The sequence below is a fragment of the Cervus canadensis genome, chromosome 16 (assembly GCF_019320065.1).
Source record: "Cervus canadensis isolate Bull #8, Minnesota chromosome 16, ASM1932006v1, whole genome shotgun sequence".
NCBI lineage: Eukaryota > Metazoa > Chordata > Mammalia > Artiodactyla > Cervidae > Cervus > Cervus canadensis.
Genome location: NC_057401.1, coordinates 37558505 through 37575884, shown reverse-complemented (window position 1 = coordinate 37575884; position 17380 = coordinate 37558505). Strand labels below are relative to the sequence as shown.

The 17380-nt window shown below is 44.3% G+C and overlaps 1 protein-coding gene across 9 annotated transcripts in view; it reads left to right on the top strand.

Moving 5' to 3' along the window:
- Positions 1-251: 251 nt before the first annotated feature.
- The window catches only part of RAI14 (retinoic acid induced 14), a 160724-nt gene continuing 143595 nt past the window's right edge, over positions 252-17380 (top strand). For 2 of the 9 annotated variants that reach the window (XM_043488752.1, XM_043488748.1), the window contains exon 1: positions 253-393. The gene's annotated coding sequence lies outside the window, so the exon portion shown is untranslated. Of the gene's footprint in view, positions 483-1370; positions 1542-7754; positions 7864-17380 lie in introns of those variants that run through there. The other 7 variants (XM_043488749.1, XM_043488746.1, XM_043488745.1 and 4 more) reach the window with 6 other exon arrangements.

Genomic DNA, 17380 nt, shown 5'->3' with positions numbered 1-17380 from the left:
GGGGCGCGCGGGGCGGGAGCACCTCCCGCAGGTTGCGGCCGGAGCGCGGGGCCGGATCACCTGACTCGCGGAATTTGGGGCCGCGCGGTGGAAGAGGAGGGGAATGGTTAGCACCTCCCTCCCGGCTCCCGCGGGATCCGGGTCGGCGGGGGCCGGCGCCGGGCGGCCACGTGGTGGTGCTGCCGCCGCCCCCGACCCCGCCCCGCCGGCCCAGCCCGGGAGCCGCGGCGCCCTCGGACCCCCGCAGCGGGGGGAGGAGGAGGAGGAGGGACCGAGGCGCAGGAAGCCGAGCAGGAAGCGAGCCCGGCGGCCGCGTTTTCCTGGGGAAGCCGCGGGCGGGGTGTCGCAGTCAGCGGGGCAGACCCGGGGAGCCGCTGCCGCCGCCTAGATGGGGTAAGTGCGCGGCGCCGGGAGTCGGGAGGCTTCCCGGCGCGGGGTCCTCGGCTCGGATCCTCGCCTTTGTGTCTGGGACTCCGATGAGGGTAGGAGGCGCGGAGGACGCGCAGGGCGGAGTGGCTGCGAGGGTCCCACTACCAGTCCCTTTCCCCCGCCTGCCGCCAAGTGTCTGCAGAGGGCAGGCGGAGAAACAGAGGGAGAGGGGAATAGTAGGGGTCCGAGTAGAGAGGGAGGGCGCGCCAAGTTACGAGAGGGGCTTCTCCTGCTGAATCCCCGCCACTCGCAGGCCGGCTGGGGCAGGGGTAGGTGCGGAGGGACCGCGGGTGGGAATGAATGACCAGCTCCCCCACTCCTGGCGGGGCGTTCTGGGTACCCCGAGCCCGCTCCCAGTCCCACCTGCCCGGGCCGCCCGGCGTCTGACTACCCCAGGTCCCCGATTCTGGACTCGACCCGCCTCCGCGCTGAACTTGGAGGAGCTGGGGAGGAAGGCGCGAGCGGGAGACTCTGAGGGCTCGGGCGACTGAGGGTCCGCTATTGTTCTCTTCCTGACTCCAGGAGCCCTCAGGCTGCAGGCGGGACCACTCCGGGCCTGCAACTGCCCCCCAACCCTCCAGCTCCCCCATCTTGCGGGTCCTTTTCCCCACCGCAGCTCCGAGGAGGGCCGGGAGGAGGGATGCTGGAGTTCGGGCAGACTTCGGGAGGAGGGAGTTCTTGGAGCCGCAAGAGGGGCGCCCGCCAGCCATCTACCCCATCCTCTCCCCAGGAGGGTGGGTACCCTCCCTAACCCACCCTCCTCCCTTCGCTGCTGACTCGGGCAGGTTGTGTGCCCGCGGTTTAGTTTCTGCAGTTTGCAGAGTTCGTCTGCTAACCCTGGGCTCGCGCTCTCCTTTGCTCTGGACCTCGTACCCCGCTTTTGTGGAGGGGGGTGGGGCTGAGAGCCGGGAGAGACCGCAGACGCGGCAGATGGAGCCGGGGGTGAAGTGGAGAGGTTGCAAGTGATCTCCCAGCGCCTGAGTTCTGTGGCCAGGCTTGCGCTTCTCCGAAGAGCCCGGCTCCGCGCAACTTCGTTTCCGATGATTGGGGAAATATGCGAACTCGAGGTCGCTCACCTGGGCCTGCGGCCTCGCTTGACCTTAGGCTCACAGGTGATTTAGGTGGGATCTGTTTTCTTTCCGGGAGAGACTGCCGAGCACCCCGGGATGGGGGAAACATTGCCACTTCTCTGGAGAATGTGATCTCAAGCTCGTCAGAGCCTGACAGAGGGAGGAGTTGGTTTTGTCTGTCAGTAAGACTTAGCAGAAGCTCATCTTAGCAAGGAGAGTTTCACCTTCATGAGGTTTGGACAAACTTTCAAAGGAGAGAGCGCATCACAGGGAGGCTGGATTTTGATTGCTTGGTCTCCACCCTGCGTAGTCCTGTTTACAGGTGTGGCTGGGAATTTTATTACTGATGGATGTAATCTGATTATCCTTTCTTAGTGATGCTTAACTGGTGTCATATTTTTTTCTCTTTTGCATGTAAAATAGTTGATTTTATGTGAGGAAATTTATCCTGTTCTTACAGTTTTTAACTAGTCCTTGCATGACTTGGAATGGGAGTGGGAGAGGTGGTCCCATTCCGAGCTGTCTGCATTCATTGAGATGTTTCAGTAAAGCATTTATTGTGTCATTTACACTCCTTAGATGTGTTTTTATGCCTTTTTTGAGGGGGGGGGATATAACCCTGTTGAAAAATCTTATTACTATTATCTGTGAAATTGAAATAAAGTAATGGCTGCTGGGCCCTGGAGATTCAGTGGGGACAAGATGTAGTGCCCTTGCCTGCCAGTATTGTATCTGACAATGAAGTTCTGTCTCCAGACTGCCACTTCTGTAGCATCTTTGAGGCAGGCACATCTAGCATCACTCACCTCTTAAGGGTGAAGAACCTGAGCTTTGAAAGTTAGGGAAACTTGGCCTTGGAGTTACTGGAATGTGGTGGAGGAGCTTTGTCTATCCCTTCTTTCTATTCTTCCTGTTTTTTTTGTTTTTTTGTTTTAATAAAAGTATGAAAATTTTCAAACATACATAAAGAGAACATAATAAGGCTTCCATTTTCCACTACTTATGTTTGAGTTACTGATCTTTATATATTTGCTTCATATCTCCCTCTCGTTAAAAATAAACTGCAACTGAAATATTTTATCCATCCCTCCTCTTCTGCATCCATCCTCAGATAACCACTACTGTGAAGTCAGTATACAGAGTGTCCAAACACGTTTGTACTTCTGTGTTACATATCCACAAACCATATCCCCAAGCTTAACATTTTATTTAAGTAGCGTGATTCTATATACATACAGCTTGCATTTTTAAATTTGTCAGTATGTGTTTGAGATGCCTGTAGATCTTATTTACTTTAGCTGCTGCAGAGAATTCTAGTGTATGAATAAATTATAGCATGCTCTTTCCCTTGCCAAGAGAAAATTTGAGAGTTTCCAGTTTTTCACTGTTACACTTTTTCTGCATAGGACAGTTTCTTTTTCTACTTTTTTTTTTTTTTTTTTACTTAACAGTGCTACAGTCAGCATCTGAAATGTGTTCTCCTTAAGCAATTTCTCTGTGAAACACACCTATACAATTGACTGCTGGGTAGTGGGATCTCGGTAATGAAGCATTTATTATTCTTCAGCATGTGTATAGGGTATATGTAGGGTCTCTCAGTTACTTGCTGAATGACGAGTGAAATTGATCAGTTTTAGCTTTTAAGGTTATGTTAGTTGGCTGAGTTCTTCAGTTTTTTTCAGTTTTTTTTTTTTTTTCTTTTTAGGAAAACAAGAGTGCCTCTTAATTTTAAAGTGGGAAAGTGAAAGTGAAAGTCACTCAGTTGTGTCCGACTCTTTGCAACCCCATGGACTATACAGTCCATGGAATTCTCTAGGCCAGAATACTGGAGTGGGTAGCCTTTCCCTTCTCCAGGGGATCTTCCCAACCCAGGGATCAAAGCTTGAGATAAAAGTGTGATGCGAGTTTGGGATATTTATACTAAAGTCTTTTCTTGGCTGGTCACCCAGGTGTAACCCTGGATTACTTGCTCAACCTTCTCTTCCTCATTTCTTCAAGCTTGGAAAGATTAGGGGCTTAAGTGAAGTGAAAGTCACTCAGTCGTGTCTGACTCTTTGCCACCCCGTGGGCTGCAACCTGCCAGGCTCCTCTGTCCATGGAATTCTCCAGGCAAGAATACTGGAGTGGGTAGCTGTTCCCTTCCCCAGGGGATCTTTCCAACCCAGGGATCAAACCCAGGCCCCTGGCAGATTCTTTACCGTCTGAGCCACCACCCATTTACAGAGGCATGTTCCTGCTCTGTGCGTGTATGAAAATATGGCTGTGTTCATGACATTTTCCATCTGATTCTAACTCTGTTAATCTGGAAGCAGTTTAAGGCATTAAAACCCTTTGGTTTCCTCATTGTTACTTCAAGTTGCCAGGCACACTCCTGCCTCAGAGCCGCTGCATTTACTGTTCCCCATTGTTTGGATCACTCTTCTCCTAGATGTCTCCAGGGCAATGCCACTCAACCCCTCAGCTCTTCACTCAGAAATCATCTTCTCTGGCCACCTCTTTATGGCATATCCTGGTGCTCTTCTCTCTTTCTCTCTTTTTTTTCTTTTGGACCAGGGACTGAACCTGCACCCTTGGCAGTGAAAACTCTGGGTCCTAACCACTGGACCACCAGGGAATTCCCGTTTCTCCTTTATTTTCTTCCTAGCACTTAATTGCCTTCTAATTTGCCAGGAGTTAATATTAGTTTAGTTCACATTAGTAGTCTGTCTGCACTAGAATCTGTGTTCCATGAAGACAGGGATTTTGTCTCTTTTGTTTACTATTGAATTGGTAGTGTCAAGAACAGTGTTGCACACAGTAAGTACTCAAATATTTGAATTTCATGCCTTTTGTTGTGATTTTCTACTTAAAATTTCTCTTAGCACATATTGGGTATCCTTAATGGTGCTGGCTGTTCCCCCAGCTGCAGTTGAGTGCCCCAGATGGCATATTTACAGGTTCCATCAGGATAAAAAATACAGATTCTTATAAACAGAGCACTCTATTAAATCCATGTGATCTATCCCACAAAACACTTGTGTCTTCAGATTTTTCTCCAACATTTGCCTTAACCTGAATTCAGAGGAAAACAAGTAATATGATGCTCAGAAGCACACCCATCTTTCCTTTTCTTAGTACCTTAGCCTTCCAACAGTTCAGCTGTGGATGCGCGTGACCAAGTGATACTCATTCTCCATTCCATACAGGATCCAAACAGACTAGAAATGATCTCGAGTAACACCCACCACACTGAATTTCCAAGAACAGAAAGTGTATGTCTCTGAATTGTTGCAGAGGGTTTATTCATCATTGCTTTGATTTTTGTGCATTCATCCTGAGGTCATGTTTTCTTTTTTCTCTGGTTGAGGGGAATGGTGACCTTAATCTGAAGATTCAGGAGCGACCAACGTATAAAATAGTATACCCAGAAATATGTAAAAGAAAAACTGTCACATCAGAAAGTCCTTAACTTACAGTACTGAAAGCATTCACTGTTCGTGCTGTGCATTATTTTGCTAGAAGCCGACTGAATATCCTCTGTATAGAAGAAATGATGAATATAGGAGTTGACAAGACAAAGCTAAATATATCAAAGGCCTCTTGGGTGTATTTTAAATGGGTGATAGTGAAAAGGATTCTAACCAACCCCCCCATTAATGATTTACATAGGTGTATGATACTGGGGGTATCCTTTTAAGAAAGTCAGGAAAAAAAAAAAAGAAAATCATGAAGATGCTGCATGATTTAGAGATTATTTCTTGTTTTATTGCTACCCATGAGCTGAAAAGTACAGATGGTAGTAGTTTAATGAAAGATTGTTAATCAAACTGTTTCCCAACTCCAGCCATCTACCATGAACAGACTGCTCCAGCCTTTGACATCAGGCTCACTGATGGGTATTAGTAAATATATCAATATTTTAGCAAGTAATTTTACGGACGTACCATGTGTTTTAAAACAAAACCCCTTCTCACTGAAGTATGCCTCATTCTTCAGTTTTATATTCTGTGTATAGTTAAGTGTCTGTCACATAGTAGGTGGTTAACATTGAACTTCACACACCCACCCACCCTCCCATGTTGCCATAAAGCCCTTCAGGGTGTTCATCAGATATTGAACTTTCGGGAGCCTGGAGGAGAATTGAAACAGAAATCAAAAGTTCCGAGGAGTGGAGGTAGTTACCCAAATGCAGGCTGAAGCTCAGAAGATGTATTCCTCTTCAGGGAAGTCGGATCACCTCCCTGAGACTTGGTTTTCTTTCTTTCTTTCTTTTTATTTGAAACTGTTTAGTTGCAAAAAGTGAAGTTTAGCCAACTGTTATGGGCTGGATTTTGTATGCCTTCTCCACCACCCCTCCCCCCCACACAAAATATTTATATATTGAATCCTCATTCCCAGTGCTTCAGAATGTGACTGCATTTGGAGGTTGGGTCTTTAAAGAGGTGTGTGCATGCTAAGTCACTTCACTCATGTCCGACTCTCTGCGACCCCGTGGACTGTAGCCTATCAGGCTCCTCCGTCCATGGGATTTTCCAGGCAAGACTACTGGAGTGGGTTGCCATTTCCTTCTCCAGAGGATCTTCCCGACCCAGGGATTGAACCTGGTCTCCCTCACTGCAGGCAGACTCTTTACCTTCTGAGCTTTACCTATAGTTTAAAAACCTGCTTCCGGCCTTTGGAACAGTTCCTGGGTCTTGCCTGCTTCACCAGCTGGTTTTGTGTGATAGGTCTCACCTCATCTAACCTGAACCTGGGACCTAGTCCAGTTCTTCCTGTAGTAACTGGCCTCCACTGGAAACAGTGTCTTGGCTTGTAAATTCCACAGCCATCGGTCACCCCTGGGTAAGGGGCAGTCTTTGGGAGTTCATGACTTGTTTCTCCCTGCTTCTAAATGAACGGAATCCAGTTGTGAGAAAAGTTGGTTGTAGGCCAAAGAGTTTATTGTACAGTGTGAGAAAATACATAATGTTTTCCTTTATTTTTTTCTTAAATTGACATTTAGTAAACAGCAAAATTTATCATCAAGTAATCGAGCATAAGCATTTTGTCTTCTACTATGTCAATTTTCCTCACTGTCAATAATTACTTTTCTAACCTTAACTCTTCTTATCCCTGTTAAGTATTGCAGTTGGTAACAGTGATATCAATCTACAGTTGTTGTTTTTCCTTTCCTTCTAGATGAACTCAGTTTGCTTAATCCAGAATGTTTTCTTTTTAAAGAGCTAAATGAGTCTAGAATTAACAACCCCAGCAGCATCTCTCTTTTCACTTTCACTACGTCTGTCCAGTTCCTTTTGCTGGCTGAAATGACAGAAACCCAGCCAGGAAAGAAAGCCTTGGCAGAGCTCACTGGTGGGGAATAAAAGGCGGAGCAGCTTCCTTCGCTATAGGGCAGCACAGAGTCAAGTGTTTTCCTCCAAGAGAAGTTCATTTTGCAGACCGAGGCAGGCCATCTAGCAGGAATTCTGAAGTATTTTTGAGTTAAAGATGGACATTTTTGCAAGTTGGATGCAGGTGTTGGACCACTTTTCCTAGAGGGAAGTTCACTTATATGCAATGATGCTATCCACTTGTAATCTTTGTTGGTTTCAAAAGGTTCGTGGAAGTCCCTGGGCTCAGCCCAGTTGTGAACATCTTTGGAATCCCCAGATTAACCCAAGGTCTGTTGAATGTACCTAGAAGATCTTGTTGCATTTGTCCTATTTACTTTTAACAGCTGCCTTATAAGGTCGGGAGTACAATGACAAGGGAATCTGTTTTCTAACAAGTGCCACTATTCCTCAGACCTGACGATATCATACATGCGTGTGTGCTGTTGCTCAGTCATGTGTGACCCTTTGCGACCTCATGGACTGTAGCCCACCAGGCTCCTCTGTCCATGGGATTTTTCAGGCAGGAAATATTGGAGTGCGTGGCCATTTCATCCTCTAGGGGATCTTCCTGACCCGGAGATCGAACCCGGTCTCCTGCGTCTCTTGTATTGCAGGCAGATTCTTTACCACTAGCGCCACCTGGGAAGCCTTATCCTACAAGAGTGCAAAGTAATAACTGTGGGTCTTATATCCTCAGTAGGAAAACCAGTTTATATACCATCGACGATTTTTAGGAACTATTTCTATTGGAGGCAGTAAAATGCTATTTAGAAGTAATAAGTAGTAAACCTGTCATATGACTATTTTGCAGAGATGTGCTGGATTCTAAGGCTGGGTCTTGAGTTCCTCACTCCAGGGATATTTCTTGGTCTAGTGCTGGCACATACCGTTTTCTGCTTTGCAGGGGACAGCAGTTTCCTCCCGTTACTGTTGAAGGAGGGAACGAAGATGTCCCTGGGTCCAGCACATGACACTTCTAAGCTCACGGGGTCACTCTCTGGCTGCTCAACCAGGTAGGGGGTATATCTCCAATTCTCCGTGTCCTTCTCCTCTTAAGTCTCCTAGCCTATGGGGCTCCCTCCAAAAGGGACCCGAGGAAGACAGAGGGTCACATTTCCTAGCTGGGGAACTGGTTCTCAAATAGCAGCTGGCTTTTCCAGAGGAACTAGCCCATCCCTGGGAAGTAGCAAGTGCTGGGAGAGAGTCATCCCACGGTCATCGGCCTTGCTCAGGAGCTTGTTCTGTCACTATCCATCTTAGGTGACATCCTCTATCTCTTTAATGAGTATTTGGGCCAAAAGGGATGGTGACCTGGCTATAACAGAAGGTGAATAATGTAAGCTTTTTTCGATAAGTCCTTTGAATTGACTTGAGCACCTTCTCTGCACCAGTCACTTTGCTTCTAGACTGGCAGATTTCCGGAGGTCTGGGCTGTCTTAGCACCAAATCCTTTGTGAGCAGTACATGCTGGTGCAGTCATTGAGTGGTAGATAGAAGATCTGGGGATGAACAGCAATGCCTGCCTTCATGGAGCTTTGAGTTTTAATGAGGTTAACATATTTTCATTCCACTGGAGTACAAGGCTCCAGTGGTTGGAGTGGGGTGGTGGGGGGAACTCAACCGACAGCAGATGTTGAGGTCTAGGAAAGAGAAATGAGCCCTCTGAAAGTGGCACAGTCAATAAGGGGCAAAGGTAGAGGTGAGCCTCAGTTCTGGCTCCTCTTGGCACAGGGCTTCTAGATGTTGTCCTTTTCTTTTTCTCTCTGATATAGACAGTGACCTTGGGAGTCCCACAGGTAGCTAAGGACAAGTATTATGAATGAAGAAGACTGGTATAAACTCGGACTTGCTGCAGTGGAGTCTGGTGGGGAGTCCGAAGTGAGGCAGATGGCTTTGAGCAGCAACAGGAAGGTTGGAAAAGGAACTGGAACCCAGGCCCTTGGGATCCTGCTAGGCAAGAATCACATAAACAAACCCATTTGTCAAGCTTTGTCAGTGAGTTAACAAGATCTGTGCTGAGCCTCTTCGTTTGATGAGAAGGCTCACATAACTTGACCATCTCCTCCTACAAGAGTTGACCTGTTTGTGATTGATGGCTTTTCAAAAATGAAAGGGAGTGCTGACTTTGGGTGGATGGTTTTGACCCATAGACATTTCACTGGTGGGAGAAGCAGCCTGTTCACAGTGGCTCCTCCCAGCTGCCCCAGAGGACGTGGGAACCTCTGAGCTGGAAGGCTAAGGGACTTGTGGGTTGCTTTTCCTTTCTTCCTTACCAAAGGCAGCCAGAAGCAAAACACAGTTGACCCTTGAACCGTGTAAGGGTTTAGGGGATACCTCCCACCCCACTACCACCAAGTTGAAAAATGTGTGTATCGCTTTGACTCCCCTAGAACTTAACTTCTAATAGCCTACTGTTGATGGGAAGCCTTACTGATAACACAAATTGTCAATTAGCACATATTTTGTATGTTGTAGATATTATTTATTGTTGTTGTTCAGTTGCTCAGTCGTTTCTGACTCTGTGACCCCATGGACTGTAGCACGCCAGGCTTCCCTCTCCTTCACCATCTCCCAGAGCTTGCTCAGATTCATATCCACTGAGTCAATGATGCCATCCACCATCTTGTCTCTGTCATCCCCTTTTCCTCCTGCCTTCAATCTTTCCCAGCATCGGGTCTTTTCCAATGAATGGGCTCTTTGCATCAGGTGGCTGAAGTATTGGAGCTTCAGCATCAGTCCTTCCAATGAATATTCAGGATTGATTTCCTTTAGGATTGACTGGTTGGATCTCCTTGCAGTTCAAGGGACTCTCAAGAGTCTTTTCCAACACCACAGTTCAAAAGCATTAATTCTTTAGCACTCAGCTTTCTTTATGGTTCAACTCTCATATCCATACATGACTCCTGGAAAAACCATAGCTTTGACTAGATGGACCTTTGTTGGCAAAGTAATGTCTCTGCTTTTTAATATGCTCTCTAGGTTGTTATAGCTTTTCTTCCAAGGAGGAAGCATCTTTTAATTTTATGGCTGCAGTCATTATCTGCAGTGATTTTGGAGCCCAAGAAAATAAAGTCTGTCACTGTTTCCATTGTTTCCCCATCTATTTGCTGTGAAGTGATGGGACCAGATGCCATGTTGGTTTTCTGAATGTTGAGTTTTATAAAAAGCCAACTTTTTCACTCTCCTCTTTTATTTTCATTAAGAGGCTCTTCAGTTCCTCTTCATTTTCTGCCATAAGGGTGGTGTCACCTGCATATCTGAGATTATTGATATTTCTCCCTTCAATCTTGATTCCAGGTTGTGCTTCAGCCAGCCAGGAATTTTGCATGATGTACTCTGCATGTAAGTTAAATAAGCAGGTTGACCGTATACAGCCTTGACATACTCTTTTCCAAATTTTGAACCATCCATTGTCCTTGTCCGGTTCTAACTGTTGCTTCTTGACCTGCATACAGATTTCTCAGGAGGTAGTAAGATAGCCTGGTATTCCCATCTCTAAGAATTTCCCATAGTTTGTTGTGATCCATACAGTCAAAGGCTTTAGCATGGTCAATGAAGCAGAAGTAGATGTTTTTCTTGAATTCTCTTGCTTTTTCTATGATTCAGTGGATGTTGGCAATTAGATCTCTGGTGCCTCTGCCTTTTCTAAATCCAACTTGAACATCTTTTAGTTTTCAGTTCACGTACTGTTGAAGCCTAGCCTGGAGAATTTTGAGCATTACTTTGCTAGCATGTGAAATGAGTGCAGTTGTATATTGTAGCCTTACAATAAAGTAAGCTAGAGAAAAGAAATGTTAAGGAAATAGTGTAAGGAAGAGAAAATACACTTCCAGTACTGTATATGTATTGATACCCTAAGTTTACATTGTCTGTTTATGTGATTAATTATCAATATCCACATCAGTATAGTCTTATGGTATAAAACACTGCCGATGTTATATGTATTACTAATACTGGACATCAAAAATGAAGAGTTGTGAAAACATTCATATTTATAGGAAGAAACAGTGGTGTGATTGCTTTATGGTGGCTTAGTATAATTGATACAACTGCTTCATGGTAGTGTAGCCTAGACACTAATGAATGAATCTTTATAAAATCTTATGGCATACAGTATTACAGTTATATTCATAATACAGTATTGAAAACTGTTACTTTTTTAAACAAAGCTGCTTAGCGTGTTGATAGGCTGATAGGCAGTTTCTCCTATTATGAGAGAGAGGCATGCTGTAATTTTTTTTGAAAGCAAAGTTAGAAAACAGTAAGAAACCTAATGCATTATTAGTTTTATATTAAATATCACCCGCCTTATGCCTATTTAAGGATAGACTAGTATCTGCACATTTTATGCGTTCATGATATACCTTTAAAAAAATTTTTTTTTATATTTCTAGGCTACATGGTTCATCGGTAAGGTTTTTCAAATTGTCCCAAATCTCCAAAAGGCTTTCCAATCTATTTATTGAAAAAAAGTTGCATGTAAGTGGACTTGCACAGTTCAAACCTGTATTGTACAAGGGCCGTAAACATATGTGCGGCCCTGAAGTCCCACGTTGAACCATGTCAGGAAGGCCTCACCCACAGCCAGGAGGGGAGACGCCTACCATTCTGTCTCCAAGTGAATCTTATTTTGGGCTCAATCCACATTCATCGTGGATGCAAGTTACTTCGACGAATATGCTCAGGACCTTCTTGTATCTTCGTTTTAAAAAAAAAATCCTTAATTTTCTTTGGGGAGAAAAAAGTTTCACATTTCTTTCCTTTGAGCTTAATTATTTACTTAAAAAATATTTGTTTGGCTATGCTGGGTCTTTCAGCATGCAGAATCTTTAGTTGCAGTGTGTGGGATCTAGTTCCCTGACCAGGAATTGAACCTGGGCCCCCTGCATTGGGAGTGTGGAGTCTGACCACTGGACCCAGCAGTGTATATTAGTCACTCAGTCGTGTCTGACTCTTTGCAACCCCATGGATTGTAGTCCGCCAGGCTCCTCTGTTCATGGGATTCTCCAGGCAAGAATACTGGAGTGGGTTGCCATTTCCTTCTCCAGGGGATCTTCCTGACTCAGGGATTGAACCCGGGTCTCCTGTGTTGCAGGCAGCTTCTTTACCATCTCAGCCACCAGGGAGGCCTCTGGACCACTAGGGAAGTCCCTTTTGAGCTTTTTTTAAATCGGAAGAAACTAGAAAATATAGGCGTAGACACTAACCAGTATCTGTATACCAACCAGGATTTCCTAAGAGTTTTTTTTTTTTTTTTAAAGGAAAAACTCCTTTCTTCCACTAACCTTGCGTATACATCCAGTCAGCAACACCTTGATAATTAGATTCTTTCTGTGCTATACAACTTTAGGTCATGTTTGGTGTGCTGTTCGGTGACTTTTTCTATTGCTTTTCCTCTAGAGTCTCTAAAAGCTAGAAAGAGATGACCCCTGTCCCAGCCTGTCTCCCTGCCGATCTGTGGACGGCGGTGTTACCACTTGTGCCTTGTCTGGCAACAAGCTTGCTTTCTTCTTGTGCTTTAACACAACCCCTGATTATTTTAAGTGCATACCCCTTGGAACAAAGCGCATTTGATTTTCATTACATTGCAGATGGGTGTTTTTGTCCACGGTGGCAAAAGAAACAAAGAGTAGCTCACCCTATCCTGGTGATATCTGAGGTGGCAGGCTGCTGGCTGCCGGTGCTTCTGTGTGTGGCTTCCAGAACCAATACTGCCTGCACCCCCTGCCCCATTACTGTCTCACTAGTGATTGTTTTAGGACAAACTTTTATTATATCAGTGCTTGTAATGGTTGTAAAGCATTGTAGTATTTTATTTTATTTTTTAATAGCTTGGAAAGAGGTAGTATACAGGACATGAGAATAATTTCCTAAGGAACAGAAATGTCCTGGTGATGGAGAAGGATTTAAATATCTAGCCGTTCTGCTTTTTCATATTGTTTCCAAAGCATGGAAACCTCCACCCAGTCTGGAGTTGCCAGCTCAGCTGAGTATAAAAATAGCCACTTCACTTGTCTGTAATTATCTTTACATTTTATGTTATTGACTGGGTATCTTTAGCCAAGCTGTATGGAAAAGGATTTTTTTTTTTTTTTTTTTTGGACTGGTGAGCTCATTACATTTATTCACTATGTGTATGCCTCACATGTTAAAAGGACAAAGAAATAAAATGCCACCTTCCCCTGGAATGTTGGGAGGGCAAACAGCCAGAAGGGAATGCCTTTTTTCGTATTGGTCCATTCAGACTTCCTAGGGGGAGCTCTGTATATATGCCAGTGGCTGATCTGAGGACTGTTCCATCTTTAAAGGCAACAAAATTTTTTTAAGTTGTAAAAAGGTTGGTCTGTTGGTCAGACTTTTTTTTAAATTACTAGTGCTGTCTAATATGCAGCCCGGGAACTGAACTTGAGTTTCAACCCAGCCTTCTCTATTTTTAAATTGTGCCACTTTGGCCAAATAAACTTGCTTGGTGGCAATTTCCTAATCTTGAAACTGAGAATAAAAGCAATAGCATCTTATTTTGAAGTGGTGTGGTGTGAGCATTAAATGAGATAATACTCATTTATAATCAGATAGTAAAAAAAAAAAAATTTTTTTTTTTTTTTGCAAAGTAATCATGTAAATGATAGCTATTGTTACTGTTACTAAGGTTATCACGTTCTGTATCCTACCTTTGAAGAACTGTTGACAGATTGGCCAATATGATTGTATCTGCCATTGTAAGCTATAGCACTAAAAAGGGGTTGCTCCCATATGTCATTGAAACACATTTGCCAGGTATCTTCTGTGTAGTTTGGGACTGTGTTTTCCTGTGTTATCATTCCTCCATTTAGTCCTTCTTTATATCCTTAGGTAGACAGTATAAAGGCATATTTCCTATAGTTGTGATCAATGCTATTCCCAGTTGTATTAACAAATTCCTTAGTCTCACCAGACAACTTTTGTTTCAGTCACCATCTAGGCACAGAGGAGCAGTCTTGTGGTTAAAATGAAGATAGTAGTGTCTAGAATGAAGTGATGGGGAAGTTAAATTCCCTTTTTTTTTTTTTAGTTGGAGGCTAATTACTTCACTAAATTCCCTTTTGAATCCTTTGGAAAATTGTCCATCTTTTGATAGAGAAAAACAGACATGTTTTCTCAACCATATATAACAGAGTAATAGTTTGCACAGAAATCCGTCAGTCTTGAAATTTAAATTTTTTTTTTAAATTGGAGGATAATTGCTTTACAGTGTTGTGTTAGTCTCGGTTGTACAGCAACATCAGTTCAGTTCAGTCGCTCAGTCCTGTCCAACTCTTTGCGACCCCATGAATCGCAGCAGCCAGGCCTCCCTGTTCATCACCAACTCCCGGAGTTTACTCAAACTCATGTCCATCGAGTTGGTGATGGCATCCAGCCATCTCATCCTCTGTCATCCCCTCCTCCTCCTGCCCCCAATCCCTCCCAGCATCAGGGTCTCTTCCAATGAGTCAACTCTTCGCATGAGGTGGCCAAAGTATTGGAGTTTCAGCTTCAGCATCAGTCCTTCCAGTGAACACCCAGGACTGATCTCCTTTAGGATGGACTGGTTGGATCTCCTTGCAGTCCAAGGGACTCTCAAGAGTCTTCTCCAACACCACACTTCAAAAGCATCAATTTTTCGGTGCTCAGCTTTCTTCAAAGTCCAACTCTCACATCCATACATGACCACTGGAAAAACCATAGCCTTGACTAGACGGACCTTTGTTGGCAAAGTAATATCTCTGCTTTTTAATATACTATCTAGGCTGGTCATAACTTTCCTTCCAAGGAGTAAGCATCTTTTAATTTCATGGCTGCAGTCACCATCTGCACTGATTTTGGAGCCCAAAAAAATAAAGTCTTACACTGCTTCCACTGTTTTCCTATTTCCCATGAAGTGATGGGACCAGATGCCATGATCTTAGTTTTCTGAATGTTGAGCTTTAAGCCAACTTTTTCACTGTCCTCTTTCACTTTCATCAAGAGGCTCTTTAGTTCCTCTTCACTTTCTGCCATAAGGTTGGTGTCATCTGCATATCTGAGGTTATTGATATTTCTCCTGGCAATCTTGATTCCAGCCTGTGCTTCTTCCAGCCCAGCATTTCTCATGATGTACTCTGCATATAAGTTAAATAAGCAGGGTGACAATATACAGCCTTGACGTACTCCTTTTCCTATTTGGAACCAGTCTGTTGGTCCATGTCCAGTTCTAACTGTTGCTTCCTGACCTGCATACAGGTTTCTCAAGAGGCAGGTCAGGTGGTCTGGTATTCCCATGTCTTTCAGAATTTTCCACAGTTTATTGTGATCCACACAGTCAAAGGCTTTGGCATAGTCAATAAAGCAGAAATAGATGTTTTTCTGGAACTCTCTTGCTTTTTCGATGATCCAGCGGATGTTGGCTCAACATAAGTATACATATATCCCCTCCCTCCCACCCGCTCCACCCCACCCCTCTATGACATCACAGAGCTCTGAGCTGAGTTTTGAAATAAAATTGTTGATTAATTATCCCTTCTTCTGCATGTGGCAGAGTGAATCTTTTAAACTAACTTTCATCCATTATCAACTTGCGGAATTTACAGTATCTAAGCTTCATGATTTGATAGTAAGTGAGTGTTAAACATGATAACCTATACTTTTTTTCCCTTAATTTTGTGCCTGCCTTGTAATAATAGTAAGATGCTGTTATTGCCAGTTGTGCCAGACTTTTAGGGGGAAATGTGAATCATTACTGTCTAATAGAATATAAGCAAGCCATAAATACATGCCATCACAAGTCATTTCAAAGTTTCTAGTAGACAAGAAGGAAAATGAAGCAACTGAGATTGTAATCATCTTTTATTTTTATCTAGTATATCCAAAATTCTGTCAACATGTATTGAGTCATATAGTTGACTTTTTTTTTAATAGTAAATCTTTGAAATCCATTGTGTATTTTCCACTTACAGTGCATGTCAGTTTGTGTTGGCCATGTTTCAAATGCTTAGTGGCCACGTGTGGCCAATGACTGCAGTATTGGACAGCACTGGTCGAAGTAGTATGTCCTTTTGTAGGTCCTGTAACCCCAGTCCTACCTGACACTTAGAATGCCTCAGTAGATGCAGGTTTAATTAAGCTTCGCTGTGTCTTTACCTAGTTATCTGGAATTTTGCCCTTCGTTTTTAGTGTTTCCTTAGAGAAGTATGATAGCTCGCTAGCTTCATCATAATCTGATTACACATGAAATAGTGGACATTTGTGTTCTTGGTTTACAAATCTGTGGGTCTCTGCTTTCTTGCATGTGTGCTAATCAGCATGGACTTTTTTTTTTTCTTTGTTGTAGGCAGGGATTATGTATGGGACAGTTTTCTACATCTCCCTATGTACTTCGGCCAGAGTTGGTAGGCAGTGCCTGTGAGTAAACAAGACAGTATAGATTTCTTAGTCTTCCTTTTAATTTGCGAGTTCTTGAGTAGCCGTGATGTTTTTACTCTTTAGAGCCTCATGGGATCGGGTGCCAGGTATGTGAGTTTGTGTGTGGGGCCCAGGGTGGAGGGGAGTGTGTTTTAAATCTTTGTTGCAGGTAACAGAAGTACTCACCATCCTTTATGTTGATGCTATTTTATTCTATCCCTCAATACAGAAAAGGTTGAAAATTGAAAGAAGGTCCAGGCTCTCAAATTCAGTCAACAGAGCCTGTGTTCACTGTGAAGGTGGTTCTAGGCCTCCTGACAGAGCACACGCTTGGAGTGGCCTGGGGCTTTTAGTGGAAAGGATCTGGAAGGCTTTTCCATTTGCACTACCAGGAGAGTAGTGTGGCAAATCCAGGCCAGCCTAACCCCTGGGGGGTGATGCTTGGTGACTGAGCCACTGTGTCGGGCTTCTCTTCCAGGTGTCTTGTTTAGAATCAGTTAGGGTGAGTGAAAGCATGCTTCCTTATCATATCTTCAGCAATATTCAAGGATTAACTGCTCTGAGAATTATCCTTGGTGCTTGAGGTCTCCTGATCCAGCTGAACCCCAGCGTTCCATCCCCTCCTCCAGGCAGCTTCCCTACTGTCTGCCCCATCTCCTTGTCCCCACTCCCCCCTGAAGTCCCTATCTTCCTCTTGAGCTACTTCACAGGGTCCTTCAGGGCCCACCTGTTATGATGGCTTTTCATTTCGTGAGGGTTTTTAACAGTCTAATTCTATTATTCATTTCCAGTTACTCGGGATTGTTTTCCTTATTGGCAGGTTCCTGTAGGAGAGCGAAAGAGCTGGTCTTATTTTCAGAGTGGAAATAGCCCAGAAGGTGGGGCTTGCTGGCCAGGTCTTCTGTGGTGAAGAAAGAATGGAATGCTTGGAGGTGGAGATGGGTGAGGGTATGCTGGCAGATCAGGGAGCAGCTCATAGCCAAACAAATGGATGATAAATAGGCCGTCCCTAACCTATGGGTTCAAAGGGGACCTTGTAGGTCACCCCACTGTATTCAACCACTTAGACTCTGGAGGGTGTGTATTTCATTTCTGTAGATTCTTAAAGTGAATTTAGCTACAGACTTCCAAATG